This window comes from Podarcis pityusensis (assembly GCF_964106645.2).
Source record: "Podarcis pityusensis genome assembly, chromosome: 3".
NCBI lineage: Eukaryota > Metazoa > Chordata > Lepidosauria > Squamata > Lacertidae > Podarcis > Podarcis pityusensis.
The window spans coordinates 39,077,573-39,101,478 of record NC_138026.1 but is presented as its reverse complement, the minus strand read 5'-3'; positions in this window follow the sequence as shown (position 1 = coordinate 39,101,478).

Sequence of the window (23,906 nt, the reverse complement as noted above, 5' to 3'; positions counted from 1 at the left end):
TCCCTTCTGAAACAGTGAAGTGAACTGTTCTTTTCTTATGAATATATTGCAGTTTTATAAATGGATCAGAGCACAGATAACTCACCTTCCAGCAATCACTATTCATTATAACAGTTTATGGCTCCATGATTTTAATGCTACTTGTTTTGGTTCATTGACAATAACATCCATAAATATTACATATAATTTTGAGTTTAATGAACTCATTAGATGTCACCCTATTAGGGAGGCAATTTTGAACTATTGCATTCAGGGTTATATTATTCAAACAGAAGACACCCTTCCAATATAATTCCACAAGTTAAAAAGGAAACAAAAGGCAAATTGCTGTCTTCTCCAAGTATTTTGCAGTATGCTAGTTGCTGTGAAAATGATTTCCCTTGATAGGTATTTTTGTTTTGTTTTGTTTTCTAGCAATGAATGTTGAATTGTGATTTTAAATGCCCTTAGTTCCCTGGTGTATATTGGGCATTAGACATGGGCCTTCTGGAGAGTTGTCTGAAGTTCTAACAACTTAGCAATAATAAAGATTGTAGAGTTCTTGCTGAAAATCTTATAAATAAAGGATTTGTAAAGAAGGCAAGTTTCACTGTGCATCCAACTTTGTTATCCAAGTTACAGTGGGTGCCTGGAATTTTATCAGTATCGTTAATATTTCACATGCTGAATGTTGACGTTCCTCCCCAACACCCCTGAAAAAATATGCAATGTCTGAAATCCCAAAGATACACCAGAAATTATCATGGTCTCCATTTGTATTTGTATTTCTGAATTTAAATTTCAGTGATAAAATCTAATTGGGTTGGGTGCCAGCAGTAGTACAATTCTTTCATTTGGTTGCAAACAAATCCCACAAAGAGAGATGTTTGTGCTAAGCTGATCTGCAAAAAATTATGGGCATAATGCAGCTGCTTGTAAACGCATGTATTCCCCACTTATTCCAAAGGGGTAAAAATAAACACCTGCTTTACAGTTGCTTTTGACATCAGCAGGACTTTAAAAATCATTGACCAGATCTTGTCTTTGGTCTATAAAGATCATGTTTATTAGTCTGTTCAAGGGGTTGAGCTGCAGCCACAAGAAACCACTGTTTCTATCATGGCTCCTTTGTGTCCAATAAGAAAATGTACAAAACATATTTGGTGTAGTTAATTTTTCCATATAAATCTTGACAGTCTTTCCACTGCCACCTTGGTCTCCTTTGGGAGGAAGGGTGGAATATATATTGAATAAATAAATAAATGTGGCAAAGATCTGTTTTTCTTACAGGATAGTGCCTGTCTCCCAAGCAAGCTCTCAGTCTCAGCCTCAGTCTCAGGAGAAATCACAATCTTGGCTTGCCTTATAGTGTTATTGTGTGTATTGCAACCAGGTAATCATAGCATTGTAGAGTTGAAAGGGACCGTGAGGGCCATCTAGCCTGATTCCCTGCAATGCAAGAATCTTTTGCCCAGCATAGGGCTTGAACCCACAACTCTGAGATTAAGAGTCTCATGTTCTACCAACACGACTGTTGGCTACATTCCTCTTAGGAGTTGTCTCTTTACCTTCGGTCACTCCCTCACCATACATTTAAAGCACATTGTGTTCCTCAAAGGATCATGGGAACTGCAGTTTGTTAAGGGTGCTTGGAATGGTAGCTCTGCAAGGGTGAAACAAGACGCCCCAGGATCCTTTGGTGGAAGCCATGTGCTTTAAATGTATGGTGAGGATATGAGCTTAGTCCTGTTGCAATTAGATCAATGCAGAATTCCCTCTTCATTATCCCAATGTCAAGTTAGGACACAGAGCTTACAGAAGAGCTCTTAAAATCTGTCTGTGACCTTTGAACTTTTTCAGCCTAGGACATAGTAAGTCTAAGCTAAGTGCTTTCGAAGTTGTGCAAGACCTCTTTCTTATTTAGGAAGTCATGCCCCATGATAATGTAGGAACGAGTCCTAATCTAATTTCATTTAACAGGAGAATCAGAACAAAACTACAGTGATTATCAATAAATCACTAAACTGAAGTGGCTGTTATGGTAGTCTGTATTAGACGATCAAATACAATGCAAATTACAGTACCTAGCAGTATGATTACTTTGCAAGAGCGCAATACTATGATAAAAATTCTCTGTGCAAATTGGAAGAGAATTGTGATTAATTTATTATAGTAGTAATTCACTTTAACCAGGTAGGAGGGTGAATTCTAGTATGAGAGATTGAAAATATAATACAAAGTGAGAGTGTTTTCATTTCAGAAGGTACTGTACTTGAACTCTGAAATGGCAGTGAGGTTATAGCAATTAAGCTGTTAACTCCAGCTGGGGTTACACACATGACCCAGTACTGCAGCAGATGCGAGCAAAAGTTAAAACTCCTTTATGCTAGGTGGGAGAGAGCTACATTACCAGTAAACAGTAAGAGAATAGCACCATAAGCCACATCTCTATGATTTAATACAAGCCAGAAATAGCTCTCTGCCTTGAATGCTCTACATGTCCACTCTACACATGGGAGGAAGCTGGATGGACTTGGCCTTTAGATGTGGTTGTGAAGGTGGCATTTGGACTTCTTCTACATGTAGAGTGTGGCACATATGTAGATCCTTCCATGTGATCAGGAACGCTGGGCAAACAGGGTTCCCAGTCACGTAGAGGAGCTACAGTATGTGTGCACCACTGTATTTTCACCCTTATCTCAGTGTGTAAAGTGGGACGAGTCAAGATGCCTGTATCCTGCATCTCTTTGAGTCAAGATGCCTATATCTTGCATCTCTTTGAAGTTCCTAAAATATCAGATGCCTGCTCCACAGTAACTCAAAGAAGGGCTTTCAGTGTGGCTGCCCCCATTCTACAGAACAACATCTCTGTTGAGATATGGCTGGCACCTGCTATTTGTACTTTGTGGATACAGTTGAAGACTTTTTGTTTTGACAAGACTTTTCTGCTGAATGAAAAGGTCCCTGCCTTAGGTGTTTATTCTGCATTGTTTCTAAAGCCTCTCTTTAGTTGTCATGTTTTGTGCTGTTTCTAAAGCTACATTTAGTTGATTTCATGTCAGTTGCCTTGAGACTTGTGCGAAGCAGGTGATTCATAAAACAGAAAATCATAAAATGACACAGCAAAGGTGGGGAACCATTCTCAGTCCAAAGGCCAGGTGCAAAAGTGGGTGAGGAAACAGATGGGGTTCTTACCTTTGTACAGCCTTCAGTTCCCACAGTGACTGTCCAGAGTCCATGCAGATTGCATTACATCCATTCTGTCATGGATGCTTTAGCTTAGATTCTTGCATTGCTGGAAGTTGGACTAGATGACTCTTGGGTTCCGTTTGAACTCTACCATTCACAAACTGACAACAAGCTCTGCAAACCAGGACTTGTGATCTGTTATCTGGGTTTGGAGACCTCACTCTGAGAAAAAGAGGACTCATCTCCAATCCTCCAAACCAGAATCATGCATGCAGTTATGGTGCAGTGTAGTCTTCTGCAAACTGGCTGTTGTTGGGCTCCAGTTTCCATCATCCCAGACCATTGGCCATCCTGGCTGCAGTGATAGGAGTTGTAGAGCAAAACATCTGGAGTGCACCAGTTTTGGGGAAAGCTGATGCAGTGAGTGGGTTGTTAGCCTTAAACTAGGTCACCTGGGTTCAAATCTTGGGACAGTAACAAAAATGAGCAGACCACCCGTGCTAACTTTTTCTATATTAAGAGAGAGAGAGAGAGAGAGAGAGAGAGAGAGAGAGAATTTGACATAGGCTTCATTTTTTTTGCTGACTCCCTTCTCCCAGTCTTATTAATTTAGTCAATTTGTTCCCTACAATGGTGATCACAAGCAGGGCCAGTCAGCTTCAGTTAATTAATAGTTTCTGCTCGTTGTTAAAACCAAGCAAGATACTAATTATTCCTGTTCAAATAATAAAATGTCTGAAGTGGGGGTACATGGGTGACCAAAAGGCCCACAGTGTGAGATTTTTTTTTTTCTCCTGCCCTAACTCCCACATGCAAAAACCTTGGAAATAATCTCTTCTGCTTTCCCCAACCAGTTTAATATTGTATTAAATGTTTTCCGGGAAAGGATGCTTACATAAATAGTGCTTGTTCCAGGCTGAGCTTCTGTAATATTAAACTTCTAATAAGACGACTGGCAAGTGCTTGGGGGCACTGGTGGTCGTATTTTGATCTGTCAAAGCTATACTACTATTTCCAGCTGTTAAACTCACAGAAATGAGAATAAGTCCCCTGTTGCCACCTGATTACTGTGGTTCCCTTTAGAACATACATATTTTGTGTTTTAGAACAGCTATATTGATTGCCAGTTTGTTTCCGGCCCCAATTCAATGTGCTCACATTAGTCTTTAAAGCCCTAAATGACTTAGGCCACAAATATCCTTTCCTACAGACCCTCTTGGGTGTTAGCAGAGGAGAGCCTCTTGGCAATTCCACCACCCTCAGAAGTTCAGGGGTTGGTGGCCCCAGAGAGGGCATTCTCTTTGGCAGCCTCTGAGTTGTGGGGTTCACTTTCCACAGAGGTGCACATGACACTTTCATTATATAGATTCCACTGTTCTCTGAAGGTGAACCTCTTTAAAACCTGAGATGTATATTTTATGACCCACCCTATTCTTTTTTACTACTATGTATTTTAACCATTTTCAATACAATATTTTAACATTGTTGTAACTTGCCCTGGGACCTCAAGGTGAAAGGCTGAGAAAAACAATATTGTTGTTGTTTTGTTGTTGTTATCATCTGCAATGAAGCACAGTACAGTTTACCAGGCACCGTGAGAGGGGGCACTGGGTGCAAATGAAGGTGGGAATTGGTGTCTAAATGGTTCAGCAAGACTTTTTAGTCTGCTCCTAATGCAGATTGCACAAAACATCTTGGGCTGGCACTATTGACATATCTTAACTCTCTGGGGAGCTGGAGCAGGAATTGTAATCAGAGCGAAAAACAGTTCTTGGCAGGCAAGTAAAGAAGATAAAGCTATATCTTGAATTTACATTGACTGATGTGTCAGGGGCAGGAAGAGTCCATTCAAGGTTGAATGGCCAGTGATGGCAACAGTGGAGAAGACATCTACGCAGGGTCAGCTTGATTATCTGAGTTGTAAAGCTAAGCTGGTGAAACAGCAGACATTTCCCAGAATTGCCATGCAAACAGGATACAACCTTTGCATTCCTTTAATTTCATGTGTACCTACCGTAAGTAGAAATGAAAAATTGCCTCACAGCACACAATGTGAAGATTGAATAGTGAGAGGAGAACAGTTTCTACATATTGGTTACTTTATGGTGTGGATGCCATGCTATGTTTCACACAGTACTTTGAGGTCCTCAAGAGTCTAATATAAGCCCTTGAAGGCATTTCATGAAATATTGAAATCGTATGAGGCTTACAATTATATTTATGAAATACTGAAATTACAGCTGATAGTCATAAGCCTCAGAGGCCCTGTTAAAGGTATAGAAACTAGGGCTAGGAATTGGGTAGGGATTTGTTTGGTCCACGTTCTGAACTGTTATTGTGCATTGAAAAGTATTTATTTTATGTAAAAAGAGTGTCTAAAAATGCCAACAGAATGCAGACAATGGGCTAGAACAGCACACAATGGGTTCAAAATTGTGGGGAGGATTGTAAGCCTGTTCATTGTGGGGAGGGAAGGGTGTAGAGGGCAGGATCAAATTGCATGGACCTATGCCTCTCCCTGATACAAATTCTGAACAGCTGAAGAGGTCCAGACTTAGGTTCAAATCCTCTGAACACTTACTTAGGGAGTTGTCCCATTTAATCACTGAGGCATATTTTTTAACTAAGCATTCATAGGATGGCATTGTTACTCCGTATTTTGCAATGCAGTTCTCCAGCTAAGATGTACAAAAATGTATATACTAGGTAAGGTAAAGTTAAATGACCCCTGGACGGTTTTGAGTCCAATCAAAGGCGACTATGGGATTGGAAGACACAAGATTTGCCCACCCGGGAAGAATGGCAGATGAAGTTGATGGACTACATGGAACTGGCGGAAATGGCTGGCAGAATCCGAGACCAGGGAGAGGAGTTGGTGGAAGAAGATTGGAAAAAGTTTAAAGACTATCTACAGAAATATTGTAAAATTAATGAATGTTAGAAAAATGTTGAAATGAAGTTATATGGCTTTAGTAGAAATATTATAAGGAATTAAGTACAGATAGGTTAATAGAGTATTAAAGGAAAAAATAAGGTTAGAATGAGTTAAGATAATTATAGGATAGAAAACAGAGGAAGATGGAAAGGAATTGCTGAAATAATAAACAGAAGTGGAATACGAAAAGGGAGGTGTGAGGAGGTCGTGGAAATAAGTGAATGAAAGATGGGATAATGAAATTGTTTGATTTATTTTATTGTCTTTGTCTTGTTTTGTTAATTTGATGTGTTGTGTTGTATTGTTTTTCTTTTTTCTTCTTCTTTTTTTAGTGTTTTTGGAAAAATAATAAATATTATTTAAAAAAACAAAAAAAAAGGCGACTATGGGATGCAGCGCTCATCCCGCATAAATATGTACATAAATTACTGAAAAAAACAAGATGCATGTAGTCATGGAAGGTTGCCCGCAAGAGAATGAGGCCTTTAAATTGTTGGTTTTCTTAAAGAAGAAGATCCCCTACTCCTGCTTTAAATACTCAAAAAGATGAGGAAGTTGCACCTCAGAGAGGTGATGTAGGTAGCTGATTTGAAAATACAATATACAGTCGTACCTTGGAAGTCGAACAGAATCCATTCCAGAAGTACGTTCGACTTCCAAAATGTTTGAAAACCAAAGCATGCCTTCTGATTGGCTGCAGGAAACTCTTGCAGCCCATCGAAAGCCGGAGAAGCCCCATCGGATGTTCAGCTTCCAAAAATAGTTTGCAAACCGGCAGTGGCAGAGCAAGCCAATCATTCGCCTGGGGCGGCGTGCAAGTCCTGCACCTTTGGGGGCACAGCCAGCCACCGGTGGGGCAGGATGCTCCACTGGGCCTCTGAGGAGTCTGTCTGCCTCCTCCCACTCAGCCACCTTACAGCTGGGGGGGAGGTAGCAGGCAGACCATTTGGTGCAGTGTGGAGCCTGCGGGCACCCAAGCCACCACATCACTCACAGGAGAGACGTGTTGCTGCAGGCCCCACAGGGAGTGCCACCTGGCATTTTGTCACACCCCTCAGTGGTGGCACCCGGGGCAACCTGCCTCCAACGCACCCCCTTCCTCTGCCCCTGCAAACTGGAACAGTCACTTCTGGGTTTGCAGTGTTCAGAAGCCAAAACGTTCAAGAACTAAGCTGTTCGAAAACCAAGGTACAACTGTAATGGGTTTCTTGTCCCCATCTCACCGCCGTAAGTAATTGCCTGTCCCAGCTCAGAACTGAAGGGGGAATAGCTGGTCCCCAGACCAAAACCAATACTTCTCTACTGATAAACAGAGATAAGAATACAGTGGGGCAAGTGAGGAAGAAGGCAATAACTCCTGTTCCACACAGCCACATATGGAAGAACTTGCAGTATGACAGAACTTCTGCACAGTCACTCTTTGTTCACAGAACCAGAGTGGCTATGTATATTTATACATATATATATATATATATATATATATATATATATAAATGTTAACAGGGTGACTAATCTAGCAGACCTAATTATAACTGGAAAAGCAAGAACAACTTTTTCCCTCAGCAAAGCCTTTCTGTGAAATGTTGGGTGAGGGCATTTTGTCCTTACTTTTTCAGTTCTTCTCAGCTGCTGCAAGCAATTGTTTAGATTTAAAACAGAAGGAACAATGGAAGGCTTGATAGTTTTGTCATTCCTAATGGCATTTGTCCACCCACCAACAACGATGGCACAGATTAGATGGTACACATTCCTTAGAATTGCTTCTAAAGTATAGAAGACGGTTGGAGAAGAGTAATAGAGGTTAAACCTATCAGGACCTTGTTTCTATGGAGTTCACCACCGAGTTAATTAAGCTGTCAGCCTCACAGTCTGGCCATTTTGATGGTGCAGATCCCATTGACTTCAATACAGCTTGTATCAGAAGACTTCTCTGTGGATGGGACTTCCATTATTTAATTTACAGCAGTTAACCCAAATTGAACCTCAGAGGAGGATGCGATTCTGGATCAAGGGTGAAGTTCTCAAAATTAAATTTAATGGTGTTAGGCAAATAGGTTGCACTAAGGTTAGAGAAGGCAATGCACAGTATCTCTATTCCATGTTAATCAATTTGCAGAGATAGCCGCTTTTTAGAAAAAGAGGGGGGAACCATGCTGAATACTCTGCCCTTCTGTAAACATCAAAGGTATGGGAAGCCATTTTCAACTTGAGGGCCACATTCTCTTATGGGAAACTGTGTGAAGGTCACTGGTAAGGAGGAACAGAGGCAAAAGAGGGTGGAGAAACCAATGTAAATTTTACAGTAGGCAAGTTTCCATGCACAGTAGCCGATTCCTCTCTATTCTTCATTCAAACAAGCAAGAGGCATTATCAGAGTTCAATGTACCTTCCCTGGCATCCACAGGGCATCTACCCCACCTCACCCCTTGCTGAAATTAAGTCTGAAATAAGCTTTCTGTTTCAGCTCATAGCATAGGTTGGTCGTGGTGTGTGAATGTGGTGATCCGGCAGTTTCTCTAATCTGCCAATCTGCCCATGGGCTCGAAACAGGTTGGTGACCCCTGAGGTAAAGTAACATCAGAGGTGACCCTGAAAGTTGAAAAGTTTGAAGTTTGCAGAAACTTCTGAAGAGTGAAACAATATAATTGAAGCTGCAAATATACTGAGATCTTCACTTTGAAAGTATGCCACAAGACTTTGGCTTCCTTCCACTGAGGAGAGGAGGACAAAAATGCTTTCCTATTAGCATGACGGCTGCATGTCTTACATTTCTGCTTGCTATACAACTGTGTGAGGGAGACTCAGGCAGGCATTATCGGAATAGTAATTTGATGTCAGAAAGCTTCTGAATTCTTACATTGAAAGGGAAGCCAATTGGTTGCTAGGCAACTCATGACCGCCCAGATGAAGGGCCACTTTGTATCTTTAAAAACACTCATTTATACATTTTTCCACGCTGTCTGTGGAAATGTGCCATATTATTGAGGACGAAATGCCCCCTCTTAAAATACTCACAGCAACAGAAAGCTCTGTAACATCCTGTGTAAAAGAGGCATCGCTAAACGTTTGGTGTAAGGGTAGCAAGCAACCTGCAATAGCCTTTTGTTATTATGGCCACATATCATGCCAAAACCTACAAATCAAAAGAAAAGGGCTGAAGCAGTTAGAGTGGATTTATCAACAGTTCATTCATTCATTCATTCATTCATTTTATTTGTATGCCACTTTTCCACACACAAAGAAAAATCGTGCTCAAAGCAGCTTACAACAAAGAAACAGGGATGCCTTTCAAACAAACACTACAAAAGCAATTTCATAATAACAGAGCAGAACAAAAATATAAGAACATACAAAAAAACCCAGTTAGCATCAAAGACTTAGAAGACTCCTTAAAAACAGCCCAAGTTACACCCATCCTACATTTCTAGAATCTAGCTACTATTTGTGCTGGCCCAAAGTATTTGTTGGGGGCGGGGCGGTGATGGGTGAAATCACCCCCAAAGAGAAGAATGGTCTTCAGGGGTGTACCAAAATCATAATAAACTTTTGGGGGGAGTTCCTTATTGATGAGGCAACAGATGTTATGTTTCTCTCTCGACCCAAAGAATCATTTGCTGCCAATATGAGCACCATTGGGGATGTTCAGACAGCCTGGTTGTGGCTTAAGCCACATAAATTCAGAGCATATTTGTTTCCCACCCCCAAAAAAATTATTCATTTTATAACACAAATAAAAAACACAGACAGAAAAGACAAACAATACGAACAAATTCTTGTCATACCCTTATTTTCCTAAACATTGTTAAGTTGGCTTCCCCAAGTCCCACCTATCTGATTTTCATTTTACTTCCTCTTTAGCAGTTTACATATATCATAATTTCTAACCATCTTTTTTTTTTAATCATACTTAAATAAACTTCACATTTTATCACTTACAAATAATACTATTTTAAAATACCCTATCTTCTACTTCTAACCCTACAGCCTATATCCACTTCCAAAGCTATTCTAGGATTTAAACATTAACATATTTTTTTCAAATATTCCTTAAACTTCTTCCAATCTTCCAATCTTCTTCCACCGTCTCTTCTCTCTGGTCTTGGAGTCTCCCGGTCAGTTCTGCAAGTTCCATCATCTTCATCTGCCATTCTTTGATAGTTGGTAAATCTTGTTTCTTCCAATTCTTCGCTAACAATATTCTCGCAGCTGTTGTGGCATACTGGAAAAAAGTAACATCCTTTTTGGGGATTTCACCGCCCACTATACCAAGTAAAACAGCTTCTGGTATTTTAGTAAATGTGTTTTTCAACACTTTTTTCAATTCATTATAAATCCTTTCCCAGAAGTTTTTTACCTTGGGGCACGTCCACCACTCAGAGCATATCTGAAGTGCATTCCTTTCCCCACTCCAAAAAATCCTGGGAGCTGTAGTTTGTTAAGGGTGCTGGGAATTGTAGCTCTGTGAGGGGTAAGCTTATGTTTCCAGGATTGTTTTTTGGGGAGTGCTTTAAATGTACAGTGTTTATGCAACCCTGCTCTTCATTTTCCAACAGAACCCAATAGGAATGTCTATGTTGTGAAGAAAGAACCATCTCTCCTCCCACAACAGTGCCCCAAAGAATGGCATGGGATCATGACTCAGTCTCATCTACACTGGGCATCTACTGAAAAATAAAGACAGGAACAACAACAGCCTCCCTGACCAACCTTACGGTTGATGGGAATTTATTTTATTTGGAATTGAAAGGTCCAAAAAGGTACATAAAGAAAACCACAAAACACTCCTGATCAAGATGATGCTTTGTCCTACAGAGTTCCAGATCAAAGTGTTTACTCACACAGTTTTTGTGACTGTGTGAAGCTGTTTGCAATTTAACAACAACAACAACAAAAACACCATTCAATACTCAATAATTCATCTGAGTTGACTAGAAGCTGTCCACAACAGCACAGTATGTTTTATTATATTGACTAGTAGCCAAGAAAACAAGGTCAGTTACATTTACACTTGATTGTTCCACTGTGAAAAGAAGCTATTCAAATATCTACAAGACAGCTAAGAGCACTGGGCATGCTATTCTGTTTCAAGATCATTCCAATACAATATAGTTTTCAGATCCATTCAATGGCTTCTTTTTATTTTTTTATTTTTTGCTGAGGCAACATTATCCTCTGTTTTATGTTAACAACTTAAAATACAGCTTGTGGAGCAGAAGAGGTTTCAGCTGTTAGCAGGAGAATAATGGGATTAAGTACAGCCATGCTTTCAAAAAACTGAGTACTGCGTTACTAGTGGAAAGCTGTAAAATTATTAGCATGCAGAAATGCTGAGGATGTGCCCTTGCCCTTGATTTCCACACATTTCACTCATCAAAGCTATAATGCGCTACTCACATTGCATGCCTTCTGTGTATAATTTCTAAACCAAGTCTGGTCTACTGTTTTTTTCTAAACTGCCTAAACTTCCATTCTCAAAATGGGCACCTATACAAAATTATGTCTGTCAAATGCTCTGCCCAATTTGGTGTTTCTGAGATGGATCCAGATGGTGTTTGTGTAAGGTAAAGGTAAAAGGTAAAGGACCCCTGGACGGTTATGTCCAGCCAAAGGCGACTATGGGGTTGCAGCACTCATCTTGCTTTCAGGCTGAGGGAGCCGATGTTTGTCCACAGACAGCTTTCTGGGTCATGTGGCCAGCATGACTAAACCACTTCTGGTGCAATGGAACACCATGACGGAAGCCAGAGCACACAGAAACACTGTTTACCTTTCCACCGCAGCGGTACCTATTTATCTACTTGCACTGGCATGCTTTCGGACTGCTAGGTTGTCAGGAGCTGGGACAGAGCAATGGGAGCTTACCCTGTCGCGCGGATTCAAACTGCCGATCTTCTGATCAGCAAGCCCAAGAGGCTCAGTGGTTTAGACCACAGCGCCACCTGCATCCCTGGTGTTTGTGTAGTAGTGTGGCGCTACCATACACCAAGAGTGGGGAACCTTTTTCAGCCTGAGGGATACCTCCCCTTCAGAGGAGCCTTCTGTGAGTCCATAATAAATAAATAAAGAAATAAATTACTATTGTTGTTGTTATATTTGTACCCTGCCCATCCAACTAGGCTGACCTAACCATGCCATTGATAGGCAGAGGTAGAGAAAATGTGGGCAGAGCAACAAATGTAAGTGTTTTGATTTGTACAGCAGGCTAGATTCTTTTATGCAAGCATCTTCTCATTCACTAAGCAACGTCAGAGGCGTTCCAACGAGGCAAAAACTCTCAAGGAAGGTGCAAAGCAGGGCTGTTGAGTGGTGTGGCTCAAGAAGGTTGTGGACTGGGGGAGAGTCCCGGGGGCCAGACAGAGAAGACTGAAGGCTTGGTCCTCAGGCTTGAGGTTCCTCACCCTGCCATGCACAATAAAGTCTGGTTACTGTTCCAGACTAATGTTTTGCCAGTTTTTAAAAACTTATTTTTCAAATGTACAGTTGGGAAGCCATCTCAAAGTACTTTCTCCTATCATATATATGATGTGTGAGTTACCAAGTGTGCCCAAGAACCAAGTGCTTCAGGGTATTAAAGGCAAAAAGATCCTAAAGCTTTATCGACTGCTTCCTGACACACTCTCATTCTACTGCAGTGTCCCCGACACATTGCCCAAGTATGTCCAAGAGGAGCTCCAAATGTTATTGGGCTCATGGAGTATAAGACCATCTGGCTCCTAGCCACAGTGACTATGTTCTACCTCCAGCTGCTAAGAATCACAAGTGAGGAGGCCACTAATGCACTTAGGTCCTGGTTGATGGTTTCACATAAGCATCCATTTGGTCACTGCAAGAACAGGATGCTGGACTAGATGGGTCCTTAGTCCAAGCCAGCAGAGCTCTCCTTATATGCTTATGACTCCAACTCCTTATCAGCCATAGCAAGCATGACCAATATTTAGGGAAGATGGGATTTGTAGTCCAACAACATCTGGAACATCCACAGATTCCCCATCCCCTTGTTCAGGGCTCTGGTCTAACCAAGAGGCCTTCTTAAGTTGGAGCAGGGCCTACCAGCACTCTGATTTATTTTCTAGGCTGGACTCGACTACTGAAAAATTTTGTGCAGTTTAGTCCCACATCATGCAGTGCTCTTCTGAAAGTACCATCCATGCCACCCACTGCTTCATGCAAACATTTTTATTATTAATGTCCCACTCCAGGCCTTTCTTTCTAATTTTATGCCAAATTCCGTGCCAAACTCATTCTATCTTTCTCTCTGAATAAAACAGAAGGTGGAGAAAAGAAGCCATTTGGGGGGGTGTTACATTAGGGTGGTAAATATGTTCACATTTGATTCAGCCTCACCATCATGGAATTACGGAGGGTCCGTGAAGGCTTACAAATAGCACACATAAATACATTTAAATTTAAGATTATAGGTTGGGTGGCACCTTGGCTATACAGCCAGCCATTATGCAAAAAAATAGGCTTTGCTTCTTTTTAAGCACACAGTCCCCCCCCCCCCAATTCATTTATGTCTGGATGAAACTGCGCACATGTCTTAATCGATGAAGCATGCCATTATCATGGCTTTCATTCCAGCGTGAGCTTGATGGACACATGCACCATTTCCCCAGACTCTACTATCTTTATGGATTTTCTTTTGCCTCTTGAGATTTCAATATTAATACTGCTGTGACTGACAAAGTTATAAATATCTTTTTTAATACTCATCAGACTGCATCCACACAGATAAAGTTGATGGAAAGAAGCCTCTCCAAAGACAGCACAGAGGAAAAGCTATTTATGAGCATGTTTACTTAAATTCAGCGGATCTGCTTAGGTAAAGAGATTTAAGCTACTTTTTGAAAGCTTGTCAGTAGCTCTTTCATGTACAGCATGAATTAACACCAAGTAAGCTGAGGTTAGCAGTGAACAAGAGGGATGAGTAGCATGTATGGAAACAAAAACTAAATCTTGTCTTTTCACTTAAAAACTGAGAGCATAAGCATGTCAAATTCTTCTCTACATTACTTTTAGGAAATCATCTGAGCAACTGGACTATACTGTATATAATAATACAATTCAATGAAAAAGCTATGTTATCAAAAAATTTCATGGAGTTAACTGCAGATTGTATCTCTCTGTGTGTGAATTGGACTTTCAAGCAAGAGTTAATTCGGTGTTTGAGTATAAACATTCAAATCGGGGGGAAGACAGTCACATCTGTGCAGTTTTCAAAGTGTACTACCATTCCCCAAATACTTTTCCAAATCGTCTACTAGTATTGTAGCTTAATTTTATCATTGGCATGGGATGCCGAACATTTGGTACTCGCTGCTATCTAGTTAATTGGGTTTCATTGAGGACGGACTTAGTTTAAACCTCTGGACATTGATTTCTTTAGTGGAAAAGAAAACCACAATGGATTTATTTATTTTGCCCTTAAATGTATTGTTAGTGTAAGGGAGCATGAGTGGAGAGGCAGTTCAGAGTGGAAGAGGAAAAGGAGAAGATGGTGTGAGGGAAGACAGAAGAAAAGGATCAATGGGTGTGCAGCCCATATCTTATTCCTTTAATTGTTCTTTTGTTGGCTTTTGAGAATGGTGATCAGGGGAAAGAATCATGTCCTCCCTAAAAGAGGGCACGTGTTGCAGTGAGACCTGGAGACTGACTTCCTGTGTTGTGGGTGGGTAAGATTGGACAGCCACAACACCCGATTGGTAGGTCCCTCTATGTTGGCTTCAATCTGGCCAATGGGCCACAGTTCAAGAGGATTGAGGGACCCATGCACAGGACCCAGAGCTTCCTCTTTCAGTGCGTGCATCGGAACACCCACCCACCTCTCCCTACTTTTAGGGCATTTTGCGATTGACCTTGCTATGCCGTCGTGTGTCGTCTGTTGTTGGGACCGGGGCACGGCAAGAATTTTCCCACCTGGCTGATTGGCTGTTGCCATCTGGGTTTCGCCTGCCACATAGCAAATCATCACAACTTGTAAGGTTGCGGATAGGCACTGGTTCAGGTGATAGGGATGGGAGAATGGTCTCACCATCCCTATGTGGAGGGTATTATGTTAAAGGAATCCAAAGACTCAACTGGTTTGGTCAACCCCCGAGAGGGGGTTGTGCCTGTGCCTGAGTCCAGGGGGGCATCTGGGTGGTGAACATAGTCTGTTCCCAGCTTTTTGCCTACCCAGGTGTTCACCCTTGTCTGACCTATGCTGGTGCCCTCGGTCAGTGCTGCCTGCAAGGGTGCAGGGAGCTAGTTGAACCAGAGCCTATGCAACCACTCACCTTCAGTAATCAATAAAGCTGTGAGTCGAGTGTGTCTTTATTGGGGGGGGGAGGTCTCTGGGTCTGAACATGCTGAACATGCAACTACAGTACTTAATCAGCTCAGTCTGAACTTGCGTTCACTGCCTTCCTTGTCAAGCAGAGAGTAGCATTGTTTGGGTCCATTTAAATTAAGTGTCATTTTTTAAAAGGGAAGGGAAGGGAAGGGAAGCAGAAGGTGTAACACCATACAAGAATTGACCCTATTGCTATTAGTGAACATGGAGGAAAGATGTGATCTGTGTGGTGCCAGTATGGTGTAGTGGTTAAGAGCGGTGGACTCGTAATCTGGTGAACCAGGTTCGCGTCCCCACTCCTCCACATGCAGCTGCTGGGTGACCTTGGGCTAGTCACACTTCTCTGAAGTCTCTCAGCCTCACTCGTCTCACAGAGTGTTTGTTGTGGGGGAGGAAGGGAAAGGAGAATGTTAGCCTCTTTGAGACTCTTTCGGGTAGTGATAAAGTGGGATATCAAATCCAAACTCCTCCTCTTCTTCTTCTTCTTCTTCTTCTTCTTCTTCTTCTGGAGCCAGCCTCCCACCAGCAGCATTAGTGGAGTTTATGCAGGCAGGACTGGGGTTGGACAGGGTGGTGGGGAGATTGGGATTACATAAAAGCAGCAGTGGTGTCAACCTGGTGCTCTGTACAAGTGTCTATTCAACCTGTGCCTCCACAGCATGGAGACCACCCTGCCCCATCCCCACCCGGGGAAGCTGTAGCAATGTTGGTGTTGAGAAGGCAGCTTTGCAGCATTGCCCCACCACACAGACTACTACTGGTGAAGTATGAAGTGGTTCAGTTTTCCTATTTAAAAAACCCCCCAAAAGACAAATATTTTAAATAGCTGCTGGGGTCCACAGCAAGCCCATTAATGTAGGAGATTTATAACAAGAACAACAGGCAAACATTTGCATATCTCAGCAGCAGAAGGGGGGAAGCATTCTTTTTAAAAAAGCGACTTTACTTTTCTTCTTGCCACCAGGTGCCTGAAATACCATTTCATTTAAAGCCAGCGTTAAATCACGAGCCTTAAGATCAGATAGGTTTTCAGGAATCTGCTGTTGTCATGATAGAAGATAAGAGTTTGCACACACTGGGTTATCGCACTACATTTCAAATTAAGCTTTGCATCTGAATAACAAAGTATTAAAAAGGGAGGGGGCGCGAGGGGAGAATGTTTGATATTATAAATTGTTAAAACTCTATTAAAATTTAAATAAAAAGGAGAAGATTGGTTTTGCTGTGCTACAATGATTTGAACAGAAGGAGAGCAACCCTGAAGATCCTTCTGTGTGAAGCTACAAAGAGACTGGTATTAAAAGGCAAAGCACCAGGGGGAGGCAGCAGGGATGAGATATAATCCGGACAGCAGAGTCTTCTGGCTCTGCCTTTATAATATTAAATCAAACCCTGTGGCACTTCGACAGAGTGAAAACCATTGTTCAGGAGGCGTTTTCCGATACACAAATCTCACAGCATGCTCGTTTTTTCCCCTTCAGACATATAGCAAACTGCTGTCTACAACTTCAACACCTGACATATTTCTATGTATGCTATTCAAGGCATTGTTAGCACTAGTATCATCCAGGTTACAAACCAAGTCGCACATTAAGGTCAAGAGGAAATCACGACAGAGAAAAGTGTACTTGGGCTCTTGCTGCCAAAGATCATCCACTAACTCAGGGAAAGATCATTAGAACTGTGTTTGGGGCAGAGGTGTCCATCTCTTTTGCTCTTCCTCTCTTGCGTGATTATTTATCACAAGCCTGAAAAGCACTCTCCGTTGCACACATTTATTGAAGGTAGTGTATGAGTTAGAGGTTTACAAACACATCTTCTAAGTCCATTCCCCATACTTTCTCTCACTCTAATCAGACATGGCTGTATCTTTTTAATAGCTACCAACCTTTTTCTACACACTGTGTACAGTTCCAGGTTTGTGCCAGTACTAGTACCCAGGACCAGAGGATTCCTGCAGACTACCCACCCATCATCCTGGTTTTCCCCACATAAAAACAGGATCCAATAGCTTTGGTGACATTAAGCAAAATGTTCTGAATTCCTAAGCTGTATATTGTGGTCGTGGTGTCCTGCGAGATAAATCATTCAAGTATGCAAATATTTTTGCAGCTAATGTTTCAAAAATCCTTTGGTGGGGTCATAACCTGGAATTTAATGGCTATGGTGAGTTTATCGCTGATGGTTTACTAACCATGACAAAGTGGGCTTATGGTTTTCCTTTGATATGTGTTGAAGAATATAAAGAAGGATTGCATGGTAGTTTGATTACAGCAAATGTGTTAACATAGAAATATTACTTTGATGAAATCCACTGGGGATTCCAACATGGGCACAATGGCATCCTTCTAGACTTCCCATGGTGCCCGTGAAGCCTCTGAGGCTCCCACTTCATTTACTGACTCCTTCATCAACAGCTGGTAAGGGTGGGTACCATTCCCCCCTCCCTGGAAAAAAGTACTCAGAGCTATTAGTAGCAGTAGCAGTATTTATGAAATTTGTATACCGCCCTTCATCCAAACAGCACAAGATAAAAATACAAAATGAGAACACAAAACACATCATAAAAGGGAGAAGGTGGAAGAGTGCTGTGTCGTCGTCGTCCCATCCCCCCACTTCCTCTTTCAACTCTATGAGTAGGAGGGAAAGGGGGGCCTTGGTAGAGGGGGAGAAAAACAAAGTGGCCAGAGGGAGACAGGAGGAAGAATATGGAGTTCGTTTTAAGTTGGCTGGGAAGGAGGGGAAGGAGAGGGAGAGGGAAAAAAGCAGGGAGAGTATGTGCACATGCACAAGTCAGATCAAAATGGCATAATATTTTTATTATTGATCCAACCTGGTAATCCCACTATCAAATCACAGATCACATATGCCTCCATTGACTGAACCATAAAAAAATCACAGAACTTGAACTTTCCAGTGCTCCCACGGTGCAAAAACATGGATCTGAGGCATTGTTTGTTATGGATCCCCATAATTTTTACAAGGGATCCCCATCACAGAATCATCAAACTACAGGTCAGCTTTGTATCCAGAGATATGTTCTGTGATTTGTTGGTGGATTTTCTTTTAGTCCTGTGCAAAAATCATGAAGATCCACACACTTTGCATTGGTGTTTCTGTGGTGTTGGTAAGTACTGGATCTGTGATATTATGCAGTAAAATGTAAACTTTGATTTGATAACAGTCTTTTTTTTGGGGGGGGGGGGACTCCTGTGTAAAATCATGCTAATTCAAGAGGATCAGTTTTAATTCTACTGGATTTGACTTAAAAAACAAACAAACCATGGAAAGATAAAGGTCAATTTAATTATTTTGAAGCAATTGGTCTTAAAGAAGTGCACTTTGCTTGAAATACGCTGGGAACTTTCAGTACAAAACACTGGGCTTTCATAGCAGCATATCGCCGCTAGTAATAGCAATATACAATAATAACAGACCATTTAAGAAGGAGGAAAGAGTTTTCTGCACTTCACAGCCTTGTCTTTGTGTGGACCTATCTCCTGTGAAAATATTATTTTTCTACATTTGACTGACTTGATGAGCTGTTGTCATAGAAATTACTAACAAAAGAGCAAGATCAATACCTCACAGCATGAAGAAGAAACAGCCTATTTGTAATGTTTTCTGCACTCCTCGGTTTTACTTCCACATTATCCTTTGGCACACTCAGGCAAGAAAATCAAATATGCTTAAAAGCAAAAGGATAACATGGTTACTTTTGCCTCACTTCTGACTACAGTCATTTTACAAAGTGCTGTTTTTTCAGAAGGTCCTCACAGCTACATAGAAACAAGGAAAAGGGCAGGTTGTGCTGTCCTCTCATTGTCAACAGTCCAACAGATACTACCCCTTAGAAGCTTTATATTGCAATTCTGACTTATAACCTCCACACTACTTAAATCAAACAACCCAGGAACTGATATTAAGATTTCTGTTTCCCAGCGCTTGCTTTACAGAGGAAGCTGCCCTGTGCAGAGTCAGGCAACTGGGTTATAGTCCACTGATGGAAGGCTATTTTATCTAGCGGACCAGAGATAGCCGGAACTGTCTAGAACTCAGTTCCCACACCTTTCAGGTGGGCGCCATTGCCATTCAAAGAGAATGAAAGAGGTGTTCATGGTGAGTTCCGGCACCTCTTTTTCTAGAAAAAAATAGCACTGGATTCCCCCAAACTCACCCTTTCTCCTGCAGTCCCCTACACTATCTCCTATCTCTCTCAACCCTCTGGAGCAGATTTCACGGTGGGCACAGGGGCTGGAGAAGGAAGAGGGAATCCTTGAAAACTGGCCCCCTGCTTTCCACTTACAGAAAACCTCTGCTGGCTCAAATAGTCTTTTGTCAGCAGAAGGCCACACTTGCATCCAATCCATTAGTCAATCCAGCTCAGTGCTGTCTGTACCTACTGTCAAGAGCTCGTCCTACACTCAAGTAGGACCCTGGCAGAGACACATGCCCAACTGGCATGTTCTCTCCCTCCTGGTCGATCATTCGGGAGCTTCGGGAGCTTTCTTCTGCCAGAACAACACAGTGACCGACGGCAACAGACATTGGCACACTTAGGGATCCACAGAGTTTGCGCAGCTTGCGTAACAGACCTCAGCAACTCAGCATTTTGGCTAATCTACTTTATTTACATATAAACACACCCAGAGCACTGCAACATGGCTCCCTCTTTCTCTAGCATCAGATAGCAAAGAGAAAAAGGACAAAGGACGATAGTCCCACTTCACGGAACACAGTAACACAAACATCCTGTCTCCGTCACTTCCCACTCTGTGGAGTCAAAACATATACCGTCATGTGATAGACAAAAATCCCATGACTGCAATCATGGAGCAGGAATTCTAACACCTACTTGGAGGCAGCTCTCCAGGACTGAGGGCATGTTCCGCCCCGCCCCACATCCCCAAACTCTACTTGAGACCTTTTGTATGGAGAGATGTGTGCTATCACTAAGTGGCAGGCTCTCCTTTCATTTGTTTATTTTAAGAAATGCTGTGAAGGAGCAAACAGTAATGTGCAGTAAACACATTAAAATATGCCATAGAATGGAGCACTGTGACCAAGAAGCACAAACAACTGACATATCAAAGCAGTTCATGTTGCTATTATTTTTCTTTCTCCTATAATGGATCAGAGCTATAGCCACTTCAGATCGCTAGAACAGCTGTTTCCAACTGTTCCTATTTCAGCACACTGTAGAAGATTTCACACCTATCCCAGAGGAGAGACTACAGTTCAGTATGGCGGCTGCTAATGAATATGATGTCGTTCAGGCAATGCAAATAAATCAGAGGCACAATATGATATGTATGTGTACATGTATATGTATGAGTGCACACACACAATGTATATGTGTGAGAGAGAGAGGGAGCCATGCTCTTAAATACAAGACGGGAAGCTTGACAAACTGCCCATGATCCCTGATGTATTCTAGAGGTGCACCACAAACATGGTGCTAAGCATATTCACATCCATCATTCAGGCAGAAGCAAAATGCACATGCTCCCTCAGGTGAAGTTGCTAATATGAGCTGAGACTTTCAGACGGCTGTCGAATGCGTAAGGCTTTTCAGAATCAGGATTTTAAAAAATAATTTAAAAAGTACTTCTGCCATGTATGCTTTCTATCTCTTCCAGTCACAGTTAGAATCTCGGTACAAATTTCCAGATTAAAACAGAAACAAAAACATTTTACCAGTTAATGTGATCCCGACCTGCATGATTCATTTGGGCAGAAGCTAGTCAGAATGAATTTCTCAGGTTATGTAAGCAAAATAAAGATCTGTACTGCATAGCAGTTCTAGGAGGAGACTTACATTTTTAGGTGTGAGGAAGAGCTATTCCAGCATACCCTTCAACATTTCTCAGATGAAAAAAGGGACATTCTTAACAACAACAACAACAACAACAACAACAACAACAACAACAATTTTATTATTTATACCCCACCCATCTGACTGGGCTGCCCCACCCACTCTGGGTGGCTTACGACATATATAAAAACATAATAAAACATTAAACTTTTTTTTAAAAAAAACCCTTCACTATACAGGGCTGCCTCCAGTTGTCTTCTAAAAGTTGTACAGTTACTTTTCTCCTTGGCTTGCAGGGTCACATAACTCCATACCCTCCAAAAATATGGATGTCTTAAGGGAAAGCGGAACATTCCGGGATCAAATAAAAAACCGGGGTGGCTTCTGTAAATCCAGGAGTGTCCCTGGAAAACAGGGCCTGTCTCAGTAACTCACTCCTAAGGAATACAGAGAGATAAACCACAAACTAAACAACTCTGAATATAGTTTACTAAAACTCATTAACTATAATGTACAGAATTTCAACACTTTTTGTTACATGAAATATTAAACAATATATGCAATGCCACAATGATGACTTCCTCAATTCATTATCTCAAAGCCAAGCTGTCCAAATATTTCTGAAATAAGTCCATGAGTGAAATTCTCTGGTGTGGTCCCAATGGAACTCTGACAATGAGATATCTGGACTTCTGGATCTCTGTTTCGTGAATCTTCTGTTCGGACTGAAAAGAAACTCTACATTATATATAAAACATGCTTATAAGAACCTCATTCAATGCAAGCCTTATACAATGATGAAAATTATTAGCATAATAAAAACTCGGTGCATCACGTTTACATACACTTGTCAGGGACTGGGCAGAGGAGGAATGGGGGAGACCGCCTTCCGATCTTGACCCTTCCTGGGTGGAGGAAGACAGTTCAGAATTACAACAGGGGGTGGAGGGAGGTCATAACTCAGAGGCAGATGAGGGGGAAGTTGGGAAATCATGGGAGAGCCAGAGCAAGACCTGGCTGACACGTTGTCATTAGAAAGCATTCCAGACCCTCCATCTCCCAGAACCCAACAAGCCTGAAAAGTAGGAGAGCAAAGAGCTAAAAGACAGAGGGCACCTAGCAGCACCCATAGAGAAAGTGGTGATGACGAATGAGGAAGTGGGAGAGATTCACTCAGGACAATGCCATTTTCCAAAAGTCTGGGTTCTGTAGCCTCTCTCTGTAAAGACTGAAATAAAAAAGGACTTAAGAAACTTTTCCTTGTCTTTATTTCCTGGGCAACCAACCGGGAGCCACTGACAGCATCCTGACAACACTGGGGTCTGCCCCATACACTCACCAAAGACCAATAAACATGTGGGTGAAAATGCAACTAACCTGGCCTGCCAGCACATGGCTCCCTCTAGCACCACAGATCTTTCTGTCTAGAATGTCAAGTGCTAAGGGCACTCTGCCAATACCTGCCATTGCCTATGGCTTGGCAGGTGCTCTTGTTATGTATGGCATGTGCATTTTGCTGAATGCTGAACCGTGGGGCTGGGGTGCACATGTTAGGTACACATACTCAAAGCTCCCTTAGCGCAAATGGATTCTTTTTTTCACTCTCCTTTGTTTTGGAGCCAGGACTGCTGTTTTAAGCAGGCATAGGCAAACCCAGCCCTCCAGATGCTTTGGGACTACAATTCCCATCATCCCTGACCACTGGTCCTGTTAGCTAGGAATCATGGGAGTTGTAGTCCCAAAACATCTAGAGGGCCAAGTTTGCCTATGCCTGGTTTTAAGCATAGCCAGGACATTACAGGGATGTTCCCCTACCAGACTGATCCGATTTCACCTTCCTGAATTTTGCTGAAGGGTTTGCATATCTTCTGTTTGTTATATTAATAAATACAATCATTTATTTCCAGTGCTGTGTCTCTCAAGTCTTCTTTAAGGGTGTGTGGGCCAAGACTTTCTCACTACATATTTTTTCTGCAGATCTGGGACATACTTTTTGTTTATTCAGACAGAATGCAGAGCGTGATGATTATCTGTGGTATATAATATATGTATCACAAACAATATTTGCCTCGCTTCCTGCAAGCAAAGCACCTTTCTAGTTCTACATGCCAAAGTTCATTGCAAAAGGTGACAATCAAAACCAGCTTCAAGTTTTAAACAAGAACTGTGGTTTCAAAATCAATTATCATTATTTTGCAATGCTTTTGATCATATCTCCACCTTGTGAATTCTTTCCCTTTTGATCTCTGTATATGCTAAATGATTCTTCCCTGGCTAGACCAAGAGGCCCACAACAGTTGCACTTTCTTTCTGTGCTGGGCCTTTTGACTGAACAAATGTTGTTTTTCCCTTTAGCATTCACTTTCCACCTACCTATTGAAATTAACTCTTTGAATACAGAAGGTTTAAGGTACTTTCTGCCCACAGCCTGATGGAGACAGGCTTGCCGAGGTAGAACCCAGCTGCTGGATATCATAACGCTCCTCAGCAATGGAAAGGGATACAATATTGTAAATATCTGATGCCCACAAGTGGTCCATAGAGGCTGATTCAGCCTAGAAGTCCACATTGCCAGCAGGCACAAGAGTGGCTCTACATCCTTATGCCTGGACTGGTTCTATATCCAATTATTGATTATGCCTGGATAGCTCAGTTGG